This window comes from Pteropus alecto, unplaced genomic scaffold, assembly GCF_000325575.1.
Source record: "Pteropus alecto unplaced genomic scaffold, ASM32557v1 scaffold24, whole genome shotgun sequence".
In the NCBI taxonomy this organism is placed as follows: domain Eukaryota; kingdom Metazoa; phylum Chordata; class Mammalia; order Chiroptera; family Pteropodidae; genus Pteropus; species Pteropus alecto.
Genome location: NW_006439192.1, coordinates 2,635,357 through 2,653,435, shown reverse-complemented (window position 1 = coordinate 2,653,435; position 18,079 = coordinate 2,635,357). Strand labels below are relative to the sequence as shown.

The window sequence follows — 18,079 nt, the reverse complement described above, 5'->3', positions numbered from 1 at the left end:
TAGAATTCTACCTACAGGCCCCTTGAAAGTTCATGGACCCTTGGTTTAAAAATCATGCTGTCACTACTGTGCAAATAAAATGAACAGACTGGTGCAAATGTTAAAGGAATGAGGAGCTGGAGCAGAAATGTGCCATCTGACTTTCAGGGAATCCCAATGCAAAGGTGTTCTCCCAAATATTCCTCTCAAATCTATTTCATACATTCTGGCAGAATCTATTTTAGTCGGTTTTGGGTTTTATCTCCTTTACCTAAATCTCATTTGAACAGCACTGGCTTTTGACAAATAAACGCGCGCATGCATGTACACACACACACTCACACCCACACCCCCCTCAAAATTAGAAGACAACTTCATGAACTGGGGGGAGAAACAAAGAACGAAATATAATCAGTAATAAAAGGATAAATGACATAATATAAATTTGGATAAGGTTATGAAAATTTAGAAAACATAAACATAACCACGAGACGTGGTAATCAACCTCACTAGTAATGGAGCTGGATCAACTAAATAAAATCTCATTTTACCTACAAAATTAGGAAAGATAAAAAGATTAATAATATCTAGTATTTGTGAGGATGAGGTAAAATGGACACTTTCATATATTGATAGTGGAAATATAAATCAGTATAATCTTTCTGGAGACAGTATGGCTATTTTATCAAAAGGTTATAAATTGTGCATACATTTTATAACAGCAATGCCACTAATAAAATTTTATTCTAAATAAATACTTGTATAAGTGGCCAAAATATAGTTAAAAATGTGATATAATGTAAATATTTATTAATAAGAGATTGATTAAACAAATTGCAGAATATTCATTCAACATATTAAAAAGATAAAGCATTAAAAATCATAAAATATATGTTAAGTGTTGAAATAGGAATTTGACTAAACTATTTTATTACATAAAAAAGCAGAACACAGAACATTATCTACAGTGTGATCCCATTTCTGCCCAAAATATATGTATATATATGATTTATATATAGTTCACATATAGTTCATATATAAATATTATAGATTGTTTATAATTTACATACCAATATTATGTATGTATATACAAATAATTAATCATTGGATATCATTTTATAATCAGAAAGGAAAATAATAAAGATTTTTCTGTTTAACAAAAAAGTAACCTGGTTTTGGTTTCTGCCAAAGGTAAACTTTGAAATGAGCCTTTGCATAATTGAGCTTTTTCTCCACGAAAGGAGAATTCAGGGCTTTTTAAAAACACTTGCTTAATTGGGTCATTTCAGTTAACATCTGAAAACAGTAACCTGAGATGACAGCTGAGCAAGGAGCCTCCTTCCTGATTACTTCCTGCAGGTTCCAAGATGTCGGGCCGGAGCCTGGGACGGCTGATTCGAGGGCGTCCTGGCTGAGGCTGCGCACGAAGCAGTCCCCGAAGGCCGAGAGGTCCTCTTTGAACTTCACGGTGTTCCGCACTGGCGGCGGTCTGGCTAAAGACCCAGCATTATTCTCTCATTCATTTATTCATTCGACCCACATGTACTAAGTGCCTATTATGGAAAAGAACTAACAGAAATCCTTCTGTGCCTTATCATGAGGAGAAGGAAGGCCTCGAAATATGGGAAACACACGGATATACCACAAACCAGTACGCTGAGGGGTCACAGGTCAGAGTGGTCTTCGTGGTGCTGCTGCTCTTCCAGCTGGACCATGAAAGAGGAATGGGCTTCTAAAGGCAAAGAATCGGGAGAATGGGCTGTCGTTTGGAGGAGAGTGAAGAGAAAGAAAAGGAAAGAAAGAGAGAGTAAAAAGAATGAAAGAGAGAGGAAGGGAGGGAGAAAGTGAGGAAGGGAGGGAAAGAAAGGAAGGAAGGAAGAAAGGAAGGGAGGGAAAAAGGAAGAAAGAGGGAGGGTGGGAGTTAGGGAGGAATAAGGAATACCTGATTTGACGTGACTTGGGGTTCTCCTGGGCAAATACCAAGAGCTGAGTAGAGAAGATTGACGAGGAGAGGAAAGCAAAGGCCCGTTAAGGGGACCCTTGGAGAAAATCCCCTACCTGGGACCTGAGGCTCCCTGGCACCTCATGTTAAATGTTTCCTTCTTGAGCGAAGCAGGAGAGATTGACTCACAGATTGTACCTGCTGCCTTGGGTTCTTAATTCAGATGCTCCAAGGAATATGGGTTCCTAGCCAGCGGACACTGAAGATAACCCTGCTCAAAGTTGAGAGCTGGGAGGTGGAGGGAGAGGGTCAAGGAGATGCCAAGGATAATGACCCATCCATAGGTCCCCAGCTGTTTAGTCATCATGCTTGACGCCTTTTATTTTTCTACAAAATATCAAAGGTACCCTCCTCATCAGTGTCCCAAACGAGGCAAAATAAACATGCTAATATATACAAGGATCCACCATTTCTGTCCTAAGTAAAAGAAGACATGGGGTCAGATCCCTCACCCCACTTCCAGCACCCCTCCTTGATGTGTCGCCTGCTCCTGCTCAGCTATAACTCACGAGTGTCCTCGATTAAATGACTGAGAAACACTCACCCAGGATATAGGACCTCTTGTACTGTTCAAAGATTGCATCTTCACAAAGGGGCATAAAACTAGGCACACCATATCTGGCTGAGAATGTAGGCAGAATGAAATTCTTTGGCCAATCTCTGCCCTTAGTATCTTGCAATTTCTGTGTAATGTCAACCTCAAAGGTATATAAAGAAGATGGGGACAATATCGGATCTAGACATAAGAAAGGCAATTCTGGTGACAAAATTTCTAGGCTGGATAGAAGGAAAGACAGACTCAGAACATGGGTCAGGAGATGGAGGCATCTAGCCAAGCGGTAGTCGATGAAGGTTGGATCTCATTCTGAGACAGCATAAATGGACAGAGCTGAGGTAACTAGGGTCAGAGAGGACAGAATAGCGGACCTGGATGTGACAGGTGAGCAGGGCCGAATGCAATTCAATAGTTTTAGTCTGAAAAAATGAGGGAAAGTTTGGTATTACTAAATCATAAAAGGACACATAGGAGGGGAAGCAGATTTTTCTGGGGAGAAAAGATACGTCCATGAGGTGTGGTTATTCTAGACTGAAAACACTGAAAAGTCTACAATTCTATGACCAAAGGTCTCTATTTTCGGTATATAAATGCAAACTGCAGGGGAGTAATACAAATAAGTGGCATATTAAAATCTTACCTTTTACACTCAAATAATGGCATTTTCCAGAACAGAGATATATTTCTTCATGTTTAAGACGAGTGTTCTGAACAAAACAAAAAATTGGGGATTGTCAGTCATTTGTATCTTAATATGAATGAGCTTATAAGGTCTTTTCCCAAGAGAGTGTCTGAGAGTCTAGCACGATGGCCCTGGGAGGGAATGCAGGCACATGTTCCCTACTATACACTGTGCCCAGAGCCAGAGTTACAGGTGACACTGCTCCATTTTCCAGATGGAGAATGGGTTTATCCTATGCCTTTCTCTAAGGTCTTCAAAATCACAGTCCCCCAGTCCCATGGGCCAGAAGGTAAGAAAGCAAAGGGAGATTGGATATCAAATATTGCTCACCACTCAACTCCCCTTTTGGGAAACAAAAACAGACCATTCAGTATTGTTTGATTTATATGGTAGTAAAATGCACAAAATTTTTGTGTTATAGCTGATTTCACCCTCTATCACTACTTTGGTAGTAATTAGCTAAGCTGTCCTTACACTACATACTCCTAGTTTTCCTCCCACTCTCTGCCCGTTTCTTTCATGCCTTGTTTGTGGCCTCTGTCTTCCCAGCAATAGGTTTCTAGGCTTCCCTTCCTCCCCCTCCCCTCCCTTTCACTGCCTGGCTCTCCTCTCCTCTCCTCTCCCCTCCTCTCCCCTCCCCTCCCCTCCCCTCCTCTCCCCTCCCCTCTCCTCTCCTCTCCTCTCCTCTTACAGATCACAACAGATTTACATCTCCCACCAAAATTTCTCTTCTGAGCTCCAGACACACATCTCCACTCCTATGTAATATAACCTCCTAAAGGTTCTAATTATTCCTTAAAGTCAACATGTTTAAACTAAGCTGTTTTATACAAACCTGGTCTTCTTCCAGAGTTTTCACTCAACAAAAATTTCTGTATCTACTGTTATGTAACAAACCAAACCAAAAGTTAATGGTTTAAAGCAACAAGTATTTATCTAGCGCATGATTCAGCAGGTTGGCAATTCAAGCAGGGCTCAGCGGAGTGGTCCTCCTGGTCTGAGCCAGTGGCACCTGCTCCGAGTTTAGTTGGCTGGCATTTACTGGTTTTTGAGTTTTAGAGGTGGCCTCCACCTCTATCTATGTGTTCTCTCATCCTCCAGTCAGCTGGCCCAGACCAGTTACCAGAGTCCAAGAGAATCAAGAGCCTAAGTACAATGCTTTTTCATGGCTCTGCTTGTGACGCATTGGCTACTATCCCACTGGCCAAAGCAAATTGCCTGGTTAAGCCTTGAGTCATGTTGGGAGGATAATACCAAAGGGTGCGGATAGAAGGAGGTGGAAACAAACCAGGGCCTTTACTGCAGTTGCCCATCATTTAAAGATGTTAACTTGAAATTCTCTCATATCTGTTTGCTATTCCTAGTCTCCACCTCTTCTACCCTGGTCCACACTCCCCTAGACCTCTACCATAGAATCCTAACAGGTCCACTCACTCCCCCTCTAGAGCCTCCTTCGATTTCTTCTCCACATTGCAAGAAAGTGACTTTTAGAAGCCACATCTGATCATTTCAGTCTCTTGGTTTAAATTCTTCAATGGATTTTCATTTTACTTAAAATAAAGACAAAAACTCTCAACAGTTTTTAAATAGCGTCCTCGATCATACTTATCAGGTTACAATTTTTGTTCCAGTTTCATGAATAGTGCTCTTTCACTCTCGGAAGTGTCCCAGTTTAGATGATAAATTGTATCCTCACCCTTCCCCTAAAAACCTCAGTGGTCTGGCTACTACTTCATACCCCTTCTAGCCTCTTCTATCTCCACCCCTGCTTTGTTCTCTGACCTAGCCATGCTCACCCGCTTTCTGTACCTCCCCAAACTTTCATAAACACTGTTCTCTCCCCCTGGAATGATCTTCCTTATTTCTTTACCTAGTTAATGCCTTTGCCACCTAGGAATCACTCAGGTAAATGCCACCTAGGAATCACTGCTGAGAGAAACCTTCCTTCAGTTCCCAGCTAGGTCACCTCTCCTGAATGATCTCTCTTAGCTCCATGAGTGCTCATCCATAGCACTTCTCAGAACTCCCATTTTCAACTGAAAGCAGGGACCTTGCTTTCATCTAGCTTAGTCCACCACCTACTCCAAATCTGGAATAGGCACAAAACTCTTATTAATGGATTAGATAGAAGAATAATTATTGCATAGAAAATAAAAGAAATATTTGAAATTATAAACAATCCACCAATCAAGTTTACTTACGAAGCATAATGTTGGTTTCCAGAGAACATTTAAATCACATGCTATAAAATTGGAAAGCAGCAAGTGATTATTTCATCCAGAGGAGGAAATAATCCAGGAAGGTGACTCGTCCAAGATCACTCGGCCTTTCTTAAAAGTCCAAGTGAAGTTCAGACGGGTTTTCTGTTTTCTGTTTTATTTCTAGATGACAAGACTTGCATTGTAGATGTCAGGACTCGCACTGAGACTCCTTAAAATTTCTTCCAGGCTCAGATATCCTTTGGTTACGATTTAGTTTTATTCTTGTCTTGGGAGCATTCTATTTTTTCTTTTCTCCCTCCTTTCCTCCTCTTTACCTTCTTTTTGCCTCATTAGCTATGAAAGCAGAGAACTACTGCCAAGGATAGTATGTCTCACAAAAAAATAAAATAAATAAAAATACAAAATCTGTAGAGAGAGAGGAATGTGTAGGAAAGACACACTAACGACCCTTATTTCTTGGTTTTCAGATTTCAGGTTATTGTACTATCTTGAATTTTTCCATTCCTCATTACAATCTAGGATAATAGATAATGAAAGATCAAACAAACTAATTTGCCAATTCTGGGATGTGACATCATGACCACTCATTTCTGAGGTTGCTAATGCCTAGTAGTGACCTTCCAGGATTATTAACAACTGAAATGTGAAGAGGTAATTTAATAAGAAACAGTCAACCATCACTCAATATACCAATAAAACAAGACTTTTTCCTTTTATAATAAAATATCAGAAATTAAAAGAAACACTGTGTCTTATGATACATATTCAGTGCTTCTAGCCCAAACTATAAAGACTACTTAAATTATATGGAGGATAATATTTGCTGAGTTCTTGAGTATCTGAAATCATAGATATTCCTTTAAAGGTCAGCTATAAAACTATCTTAATAACTTTGAAGAAAAATGTCTTTTTCCATTAGGAATTCACAATAAAAATAATCTCATTTTCTACACAATTTTTCTTTTAACTATGCTTGGCAAAAGGACAAAATTAATAGATGAATTATACACAATAACAAAATGATTTGGCTACACAATGTCACAAATGAAGAGAAATGGTTCTTGTAGCAAACAATAGCCCTGTCCTCTGTTCACTCACAGATGCTTCTATAGAGAGTTTCAGTGAGGCTTCAAGAATGACATGCTCAAACAGCCACATTTTTACTATCTATTAAAGTCACTGTGCCGTGATTGAATAACACCACTCGTGAGTGGAAGGGAGGGGGTACAACAAACTGCACTGTGCACGTGGCTGAGGGGTGTGCGTGCTGTCACCCAGAGCTGTTCCAAATATTAACTCTCTTCTGGCTAGACTTAAATACTGAGGCTGGATAACGGCCAAGTAATGACAAGACATACGTGTTCCTCCAAGCAAAGCTCCAATGTGCAAATGCCAACACCATATTTCTCACTCTTTGTATTAGTTTAGTTTCTTTAAAACAAGAATGTTATCGAACATTGTAATATTTTCTCTCAGTTGTTCTAGTTCCTTGTCAATTACTCAGGTCTTCTGCAGAAAATGTATCTGTCAGCAGCATTTAGTCCTGGAATACAGAGAACTGAATTCCCCCGCTAGCTCATTCTCATCAGTCTGGTATGTGTTTCCCCCTATCAAAGGTAGGTTCACTATCCACCCATTCATTAGAAAAGAGGAAAAAGTAACATCGTGAGCACCTATCCTTCACCAGATCCTCTGCTCCCTACTTGATGTCGACATTATAATATTTACTCTTCACAGTTGTCTGGGACATGTGGGTGGTTGCCACCATTATTTAAATAAGGAAATTAAGTCTTAGAAAAATTAAGGAACTTGACCAAGGTCACCCAGTCAGCATGAGCTGGCTGCCAGATTCAATCATGGGGCAGTTCCCAAAGCCTATACCTTACCTTTTCCTTACATCACACTGAATTGAGTGGCACCACAACACTCAACCCCTCAGATTTTCAATAGGTCTGTAAGGCCATCAAGGGAAGAAAAGGCATGATTAGGATGACCTGATGAACACTGTCTCAGCCCACTGCAAGCTCTGAGTAGAAAAACTCATTGAGTCACTCACTCCCATAAAGAATGTTCTATAGGAACTTAGCATTACTAATGTCACCGATATGTTGAAATGCCTGAGCTAGGAGTGAAAGTATGTCCTTAAAAATAAAGAAATGCAGGGCATCAAAGGCTGCCACGGGAAGGTGGCAGGATGAAAAGGTATTAGAATTAGCTGACCTCATTTATGATCCATTTTGTGTTTCTACTGCCTGAGCCTTCTTTATGTCATTTGTAAATTGGCACAGTAATATTCATATGAGAAAATTTTCTGAAAATTATGTAATATCACATATGCAGAGCTCCCAGTACTGCCCATGACACAGGGCAGGTGCACAAGAAAGGTTTGCTGGATCCAAGTTCAAAAAGATGTTTTACTGCAAATTAGTAGAACTCAGTGCATCATCCTTGTTTTTTTAATGTATTTTTGCAAGGCTTTATGGCATTTATCAGAAGACATTCATCACTGTCTCAGCATTACCTACACCAAATCCAGGTCACATAAAGTTATAAATATATCTTGTATTCTAATGTCACAACCTTTGGCTGGTTCTAAGGCAAGAAGAAAAAAAATATATTTTTTTCCCGAAAGGAACACATCAACCTAAACAAAGCGAAACAGTCACAAGCTAGAATGTAGTAATGGAAACAGACTTCTTTGTTCTGCAAGAATAACATGCTGAACATGAGAAATGCCCAGAGGTTACCAAGGAGAAACAGAATGGGCATACAGGGTCACTTAATGGGAAGACAGCAGGCATGATTTACGATGTAGCAATAAGACAGTAAAGACTCACTGCGCTATGTAGGACAGAGGAAGGAAAGGGAGGCGAGATCCTCTCACAGCCCTCCCTGCAGTCGGGAAGGAGATGAAGATAAATGGACCCAGATACATAAGGAAAGAAATCGGATTACAAGTGAGTGACAAAATTTTTCAGTAAAGAGTTGAGACTTAAGAGAAAAACAAACTTATGTTTTGAGAGATGCTAGCATGTTAACCAAGGAAATCCATCAGGAAAAAAAAATTAAGACAAGAAAGATGTGCTTGAGATACAGACACCTGAAAAGAGAAAACACAGCAGAAAGAAAAGTTAAAGCTGAAGAACCCAGCCGCCACATGCCAGTGAGTCATCAAACTGAGCCGAGAGGCTCCTGTGCCAGCACTACCCCCCTGCAAAAAAAAGAAAAGCCAAAATATAAACTAACATTTCAGAACTGGAGTTACAGAGTAATTATCACAGAACAAATAGCTCTTTTGCAGTCTGCGGTCATCAGAAATCTCCCCTAAATAAAGTACGTTCTTAAAAATAAAGAAATGAAAGACATCAAAGGCTACCACAAAGTGCCTTCACTCATTTTCAAGGGCCCATTTAGCGTGCAAAGTGAAAGACGCATGCTAAGGAATTTGACTTATACCCGTCCATGTCTTAAGATCTTCCAACAGATATGCTCAAACTCTTCACCCTTGAGTCAGTGGCAAAATTTCCTCCAGAGAACTTCCTGAGGGCCATGCTCTTTTTTCGTATGGCTGAAAGAGGGTTGGGATCTGGGAAGGACATCTGTTGCTGTTAGCTCCACATCAATGCCTATACTAACAGTCCTGGTTTGTGGCAAAATAGGGTCAAGCCAGGAGAAAGCAGGTAGCAACTAGTGACAGAGACAGCAAATAAGTAAGCATGGTTTGCCAGGGGGAAGATGGAGTTGGAATGTGTACATCTTGAACAGAAGCAATTGCTGGAGAAACCAGTTTATTCTACGACAGCATACCCTCCAAAAACCTGCCTCCCTTCCTTCAGGTTTTTCTATTTGAAGATGGTGGATATGGGGCCAAGAACATGGTGAAGATTCTTATGGAAACACAGTCCCTAACCCTCAGACTTTCATGAACAAACCCAATTTCACAAATTTCACAAAAAGCTTTTAACGAAGACACTTTGATAGATATATAATTGAAGTATGTACAATTGCATACAAATAATTTTTATTAAAACCATTTTTACAATCACAATTGTTTTAAAAAACAATAGGACATCTTATTATGAAAATATGAACAATTAAATATAAAACCTCTCTGTTTGAAGTGTAAGGGTACAAAGATGAGAAAGGCAAGGACTCTGGCCTCATAAAGTCTAAAACTGTGCTCTCTAGATCTTACTAACTCAGCCTTTTAAACTAAGGAAGAACAGGATGGACGCTGGGGGTCATTGGACCTAGGCCCCAAGATCACATTTGAGCTATTCCAGCCCTAAAAATAACCCCAGTTCTCCTGCTGGAAGCACATATCTAACACCTTCAGCAACCCTCTGTGGAAGCCCTCTAGACCACTTTCTATTGGCTTAGTTCAGGAAGTCAGGATTCTGGTACTATCTTTACCCCAGTCGCCCCACTTGGTGACTGCCTTTAGCTCACTTAACATACTGTCTTTGCTTTGGACATCAGAACACCTGTAGAGTATCTCTAGCCTGTGCCTCTGTGGGATCCACTTTCTGGGCTAGGCTTGGTCTCGCCCTCCATCAGAGAAGTAAATAGGCTTGACTGAGAAAAAGCTCTGCAGACAAAAGTTCCTTCTTCCTCATTGCCTGCTATCCCCTTGCTGGAGGAAAACTCACCTTTATGTAACCTTAGTCCTGTTCAGCCTAGATTAATGTGGAACAATCTGGAGAAAGGGTTTCCCTCACATCCTTCCCTGCTTCTCAGATCTTTCTGCCCTCTGGGTCTTGTCCTTAAGAATGAAGGTTATCGTGGCTGTAGGAGGGGGCAGCAACCATCCAGTTGTCAAGTTCTAAACCTGGAAGTCATTCAAAAACCATCATCTTTTGCACACTCATTATTCAGTTCATCTTCTTACCTACTTAATTATCCCTCAAATCCTTTTGTTTCTCATTTTTCACTGCTGCCATCACCCCATCTAAGGTCACACTCTTTTAGTGAACTACTAAAAGTCTGATACTCGACACTTCATCTCAACTCTTCTTTTCATCAATCCATTCTCTGCATCTCACATCGCTGCCTGCTTCTATCTCCGAACACCAGCCATGACGGCTTACTTTTTATTCCTTAAATGTGCTGTGATTGCTCTGACTGCAGGGGCTTTGCATATGCTATTCCCTCTGCCTGAAATCCCCCTGTCTCCTCTCACCTATTTAACTAGTTAATCCTTAATCTTACTCATCTTTTAGACACAGTTCAAGCATCACTTGTTCAGAGAAGCCTTCTCTGGTCTCCAAGGCCTTATGATTTCTCCATTATATGCTTTTCCATTACTTTCTTTCATTTACATATGTCTATGACCCTTTAAAAATTAATGTCCTTATCTCCCACTATCCTACAAACACTTGTAAACAGAAACTATACTTGTTTCAATCACCATTAAATTCTCAGCAATCACCACAGAACCTGACTCCCAGTAGGCAGTCAATTACTATTTCTTAAATAAAAGAATAAATGAATGAGGAATACATAGCAACCAAGAGCTCAGGTTCTAGAGCCAAATAGTATTATGTTTGAATCTTGGCTGTATCATTTACAGGGTGTGAAATTATAGATAAGATACTTGACCAAAGCTTCAGTCTTTACATCTTTTTAAAGGGAAGCAATAAAGATTTCTACTTGCGTTTGTAAAGTTCGAATGAAATATCTACCTAGTATTTAGTATACAGCCTGACACATAAAGAGGGCTTAATAAGTGCCTGCTAACAAGAGACTATAACCAATGATATGCCAACAATAGAACAATGGAGTTGTAGAGGACAGGAGGGAGGCCGGGAGGATTTCATTAATCAAAGACCCACAATACCAAGTCCACTTAAAAAAAAAAAAAATTTACTTTCATAGCTATCTTTTTGAGGAATCTTGTTTTCTTCTCCTCTTGAAAAGATTCTACATAGAAGTAATAACTACGATCTATATTTCAGTATGAATGAGTTTCAGAACCAGAGTCCCAAGCTAGAGACCTAGTCTCAGGTCTAGAATGTCATGTACAGCTGAAGTGCCAGACTGCACACTCGCATCAAAGAAGAGATCTGTTTTCTTCATTTAAATTACTATTCGTGTATCTCTGTAACAAAAATTTTTATTCCACTTTTGGCTACAGTTTGGAGAGGAAATGATGGACTTTCCAGGATATGTCATTGATGTGTTGTGACAAGAAAGAATATTCTAAATCATTGCTATCCCAGAAAATTAAGGAGTTTTGGTTACTGTAAGTAGGTAGAAGAAACAAACCACCCTCATTATTTCCACAGTGCTGCAGGCTTCAAGCAAATTCCTACAACGTAACCTGTTCATAAGTTTCAAAGTATCTGCATTGAAAGAAACAAAGCACAAAGCAACAATATGGATTCCAGCTCAGGGGTTTGGAATGATACATCCTACTGGGAAAAACTTTCAACCTGTTGGCTGTTGATAAACTAAAACTGGCAAGGAACAGAGGACAGGGCAGCTTTGGATTCTGGAATGATCTGAAGGGACCGTTGCCGTGAAGAGGAAGACGCACACCTAGGAGAGTGACAACGCCTCTTCTTCCTTCACCAAAACTCACACAGAAGTTGGCAAACGTTTTCTGTGAGTAAATATTCTACTCGGTTAATATTTTAGGCTTTGTGAGACGTAGCTCTGCTGCTGTGGAGTGAAAGGAGCCATATGCAGAGGACTGAGTGTGGCTATGTTCCAATAAGATTTTATTTATGGACATTAAAATTTGAATTTCATGTAATTCGCACGTAACGATATATTATTCTTTTGATTTTTCTCCCAAACCTTTAAAAATATAAAAACCATTTCTAGCTTATAAAAACGGGCAGTGGCGGCATTCCACCAGTGGCTATTTTCTGACTCCTGACTTAAGACACATAAATAAATACTCACGCCTATCGATTTTCTAGTTGCTTTTTAGGTCTTTCAGGTGAAAACAGCAGGCCTGAGCCTAACTGGACTATGAAAGTTATAAATTGTACTTTAGAGACCAAAGAATGGAACTGACATACAAATTCCATGAAAAAAAAAAAACACTTTACATACACTTTACAGTTTATCATGCACCTTTGCAAACCGGAAGCTTTTATTGAGCCCCTTTCACATCTCCGAGAGGCAGGCAGGGCAGTGATTATAGGCCCGGATTAAAACCATAGCAATTAAGGTTTAGAAAGTCCAAAAGAAAGTTGTAAAACAACTCTGCCACAGAGCTGGGCCCAAATCCCCATTTCCAGTTCTAAATGCACAGCTGGAAGCTCAGACACACAGCATCTGTTGGTAAAGGCACCTTTCTATGAGAAGTCCCCCATGAATGCCGCAGCAGATCATGTGAAATAAAAACAATTTTGACCAAGTAAATGTTAATATTATGTACGAGATAGGTTTGTACCTTTGTCCACCATACCAACCTCAATTTTTGTCTCCAATGATATACTGGATGAATACTGTCTGCCTAAAATTCACGTGACCTCATTTGGGAATGGGGTCTTTGCAGATTAATTAGTTACGATGAGGTCATGCTGGATTTTAGTGGGACCTAAATCCCATGACTGGTGTCCTTACATGAAGAGGGGAGAACACAATGAAATACACACAGAGAAAAAGGCCATGCAAAGGCAGGCTAGTGTGTTGCAGCTGTAAGCCAAGGTTCACCAAGGAGTGCCAAGAATCGCTAGCAGCCAAGAGAGAAGCATGGCCCAAATTTCCACCCAGAGTCTCCAGAGCGAGGTCCTGCCTACACTTTGATTTCAGATTTGTAGCCTCCAGGACAGAAAGAGGATAAATTTCTATTGTTTTAAGCCACCCAGTTTGTGGTAATTTGTTACAGCAGCCACAGGAAACTCAACACAGCCACCCAGCGAGCACAGCATACTCTAGAAATACCTTTGAATTTTGCTTCCCAAAAGACATTACTCTTGCTGACTCCATACTCGAAAGACCCCTTTCCCACTGCTCTTCATTTGGCTCCCCAACATCTATCTCTCAAGAATCAGCTCACTGTCGCTTTCTCTAAGAAACCGTGTCCTGTCCCATCCTACCAGGAGAGTTTGGGGACCCCTCTCCTTATCCACGTGGTAGCTCATGTCTATGGTACCACCTATCACACTGTATTAAAAGACACGGTTTGCACATCAGCTGCTCCCACACACTAGATCCTGAATTCTTTTGAGGAAGGTTCCAAGTCTTTTCATTTTTACACCCTAGCACTTAGTCGATGCTTACTAACTGTCTCATGAAGTGACATGAGCTAGTGAGCTAGTTCGCAGTCCCAGAGGAAATTTTGTTTTGTTTTGTTTTACATTTTCTCAGCCTTGTCTCTGCCGCTTACCAGCTATATAACCAGAGTCAAGTTACTTAATCTATTTCTTTTGCTTCTCTGCGGAGATAAGGACAGTCCCTACCTTATATAGGAGTTGTGAGGATTACGTGTGTTAATGTATGTAAAGCATTTAGAACTTAAGTGGGAAGTGCCCGATAAGTGCCAGCTACTGCTGTTACTTTCCCTCAGTGGTGTTCGATGACTCTGGACCCAGCAATGGCTTCAATGCCTAAAAATAAGATACGATTTCGAGGTATGTGGAAGAAGCCTAGGAATAGGATTTAGGGAAGCAGGGAGAGTCTTAATCTCAGGCCTGACCAATTTGGACAAGTCATGGTGCTTCTTTGAGCCTTATTTTCACCTTTGTAACAAGAGCAAGGAGATGGGGGCTCTGCGTGGAACAGGTGAGTCCTTCCAACCTGAAATCCAGGATGTTTAGGAACCTGTGAAAGGGATACTGGAGGTTCTCAAGCTATACGGAATATTTTAGACCTAAGGGAAATCAGATAAATATTTAGGCCTAACAAGCCTGATCACACTAACCAAATGTCAAGTTTCTCCACTTAGAAGGAATTATATTAACTCCATGTAAAAACACTATTTACTTAATATTAACTGGAGATTCGGGTTGGCAGCTACTTATCTTTACAGAATAAAAATAACAGTAAAACTAAGTCACCTTTTTACTTAAAAGTGCTATTTCCCAAATACATGATTTTTTTCCCAAAGTATGTGATCCATGGGTAAGACGATAATAAAAAGAGCCATTAGTGAAAACCTGAGATTCTTAATGCACTAGAGGATTTCTAAAGTCCTTTTTGACTCTAATGCTCAGGGGATTACTGAAAGTTTCTCTAAGGCAATCAAGTATAACAATTTATTCCACATGTAATTTTATTCTGTGACACCAATGGGAAAATATTTTGCTCTAAAATTTCAGGGGAAAAATACATAAAAGATCCAATTGTGGATTCTAAAGAGTAAAAACATGTGAAGGGGAGATTTAAAAGCTAAAAATGCCAGGATAGGAGAAAGAAAGGAATTTAAGTTTTTAAAGAACAACAACGACGACGACAATGACGACAATGATGAAGAGATCACATGATCCGGAGTAGAAATGGCTATAGACCTTGGGAATAATAATAAGCACTTCTGTTCATCTGTATGCAAATTTGAAGCTACTATATATATCCAGAGGCCTCAGATGGGAGAAGGGAAGGGTGGCTGTCATTACCCCTCAGCCCCATCAATTTCTGGAATCACTATGAACTCAAAGTTCATGTACGGTCAGGGTCCGAAAAGTCAGCAACAAGTTTTCTGTCTTTGTAGAAGCCACTCACTTTGTTGGGTATTCAGAGCAGCCATGACACTGTTCTCAGTCAGGTCACACTAGGATGCAAACCTGTCACAGCCGCTGGAAGCAGCACAGGTGGGAGCACGGGCAGGAGTAGAGAATAAGGTGTTACATACTTCCAAGAACACAGGGTGCTGGTGAAAACGCATGCAGAAAGTGCTTTGAAAACGAACTGTTGAATAAATGAGTTACCTCACTTGGGCATTATGACATTAGATGTTATTGTTATCCCATTTAGCAACCATGTGGAAATAAACAAAGAACAATCAATGAGAACCAGAAAGGTTATTTATTCAAAGCTTGATATAGCAAGGAAGTCAGCCACCATCACTTGTGTTTGGAGGAGACACAAAGGCAAGCAGAAAAGTGAGAATGCTTTATAATGGAAAAAAGGGGATGCTTCAGATATGCCATGAGAGGATACTGTTGGCTTAGGGAAGCTGTGGGTGTGTTAACCTATGTGATTGGTTAGGGCAGCATATGCAGCTTTTTCCTAGTTGGTTCTAAGCTGGAAGTGGGGACAAGAATTAGAGAAGCCATCGAATTAGGTAGTAATCAAGCCCTGGCCATTTGAGGCCTATTGTTACAAGAGTTATTGTTTGTCTTCCCAGATTAATACTAAACACAGTGGTCTGACTTTCTGTAAGTCTGACTTAGGCAAGCTTCTTGGGCTGGTTACTGTACATTGATGGCTTGGGTTTCTAAACAAAGTTCTATTTTTATATATGGCCTGGCCATTGTCTATTTGTATATTCAGTCTCTCAACTCTTAGGTATCAATCCGTACAAAAGAAAGTTGTTCCAGATAATTACCAGTATTGATTCTTAGAGCCCTGGAGAAAGACTAGGGGTAGCTTCCACACTTCACACAATATATCAAAACACCCAGTGGAAATGACATATTCACCTATGACATGGACATGCAGCCTAATAAAAGCATCAACCGCATCTTTCAAAAAAGATCATTATGTTGCTTTTCTTGCTTACTGATTTGCTTATATACAATGATTAATAAGTTATAGAAAATGATTTAATAAATACATCGATGGTGGATCAAAGTTTTTAAAATGTAGAATACATCAAAAGAAAAAATTCTCAAATGCTCACAAACATTTCTTGCTCTAAAATCCAAATATCTTCTTTCCATAAAGTGACCTCGAGGTTACTGGCAGAACAGGATGAAGCCTGAGTGGGGTGACTCATGGGTGGCAAAGACCGAGTTGTCTAGGAACACCAGCTTGAGTCCCAGCGTCCCCTTCTGTCTGCCTGATCGAGCCCTCTCTAGGAGCTCAGATATAAGTGCAACATTCATCATTAGAACTTGAGTGGATAGAAAGTAATCCATGTTCAAAGAGCTAATTGTCAAGTGTCTGTGAACCCAGTGTTTCTCTTAGGATAAGACACTGAATGCCTATTGAATGAAGGAATATAGGCACCATCCCTGGATAATCTCAAAGGGAAAAAAAATCTAATTTTGTTCTCTCTTCTAATAGATACCTGATGGAAAGCATGACTCTAGTGTAGCTACAGGACTCTAAGATAACATAAAAGCTGGCTTAGGCCAACTCTCCTGTGGGTTCATAAATTCTGTTGATAGGAATGCACCTGTCTTCTTTCCTCACTCCCACCGCCTCCATCCGGCACAATCCATTCTAACCCAAAGACCCCAGATCAAATGCCAACTCTTCAGTAACACCTTTCCTGATGGGATTGCTCTGGCACAACTTTGTCTCCATGGGATTTTGTGCAGAATGTTAATAAACACCTGTTCTGTGGCATTATAGCTATTTTTTATACAATGTTAATCTCCCTCACTATATAATGAGTATCTTTTAGAAAAGCCTGTGTCTTATTTACCTCCCTTTCCTCAGCGCCTGATGTATAACAATGTACCTCATTACTTGTCCTTTCATTTCATATTCACAAAAACCCAGTGAGAAAAGCATGATTATTAAAGCCTTATCGAGCAAACTGAGGCTCTAAGAAATCAATTATTTGTCCACGGTCATAAAGCTAAGAGCTGACAGAAATAGGCTCAGCCCCACTTCTAAGCAGCTTGTAAAGTTTTCATGACATCTTTTGCCTCCAGTAAGCTCTAAATGTTGCTTCACCCAGGCAGTAAAGAAAACTCCACAGAGTTCCAGATTAGTATGTGTATGAGCACTTCATTTTGTGATGCTTAGAGGCATGCTTGGAATTCGCTAACAACACCAGCCCTGATATTCACTACCTTTGGTCATAGCTGTTCTCTTGCTCTCTCTTTTTTTTTCCTGTGAAGAATATACAAATACAGTTTTTGTCAAGTTTCTTCAATGATCATGTATTAATTTTTAATAAAGAGAAGATTGGCATCCGTATGACAGCAAAGGAAAACAGGATCACAAGCATAAGTGATAGTATAGGATACCAAGAAGGAACTTCTTTGTTTAATCTTCAGTGTATATTGTGGAGGATCTCTGCAATGGATGGCTGTAAATACTACACTCGATGTTAGTGTAGCCATTATAGAAAACAATATAGAAGTTCCTCAAAAAACTAAAAATAGAAATACCATAGAATTCATCAATTCCACTTGTAGATATTTATTCAAAGAAAATGAAAATACTAATTTGAAAAGATATATGCACCTCTATGTTCATTGCAGCATTACCAGTAATAGACAAGATATGGAAGCAACCAACATATCCATTGATAGAATAGATAAAGATGTGGTACTTATATACAATGGAATATTACTCAGCAATAAAAAATAAAATCCTTCCATTTGTGACAACATGGATGGACCTAGAGGGTATTGTGCTAAGTGAAATAAGTCAGACAAAGACAAATACCACATGATTTCACTTATACTTAGAGTTAAAAAAAAAATCCAAACAAAAGAACAAAATAAAACAAAACAAAAACAGACTCAAAAACAAAGAACGAACTGATGGTTGCCAGAGGGTAGAGGGTA

The 18,079-nt window shown here is 39.8% G+C and overlaps 1 protein-coding gene across 1 annotated transcript in view; it reads right to left on the bottom strand.

Moving 5' to 3' along the window:
• ZMAT4 (zinc finger matrin-type 4) overlaps window positions 1-18,079 on the bottom strand; it is a 264,020-nt gene that overhangs the window by 128,179 nt on the left and 117,762 nt on the right. The window lies entirely within an intron of this gene.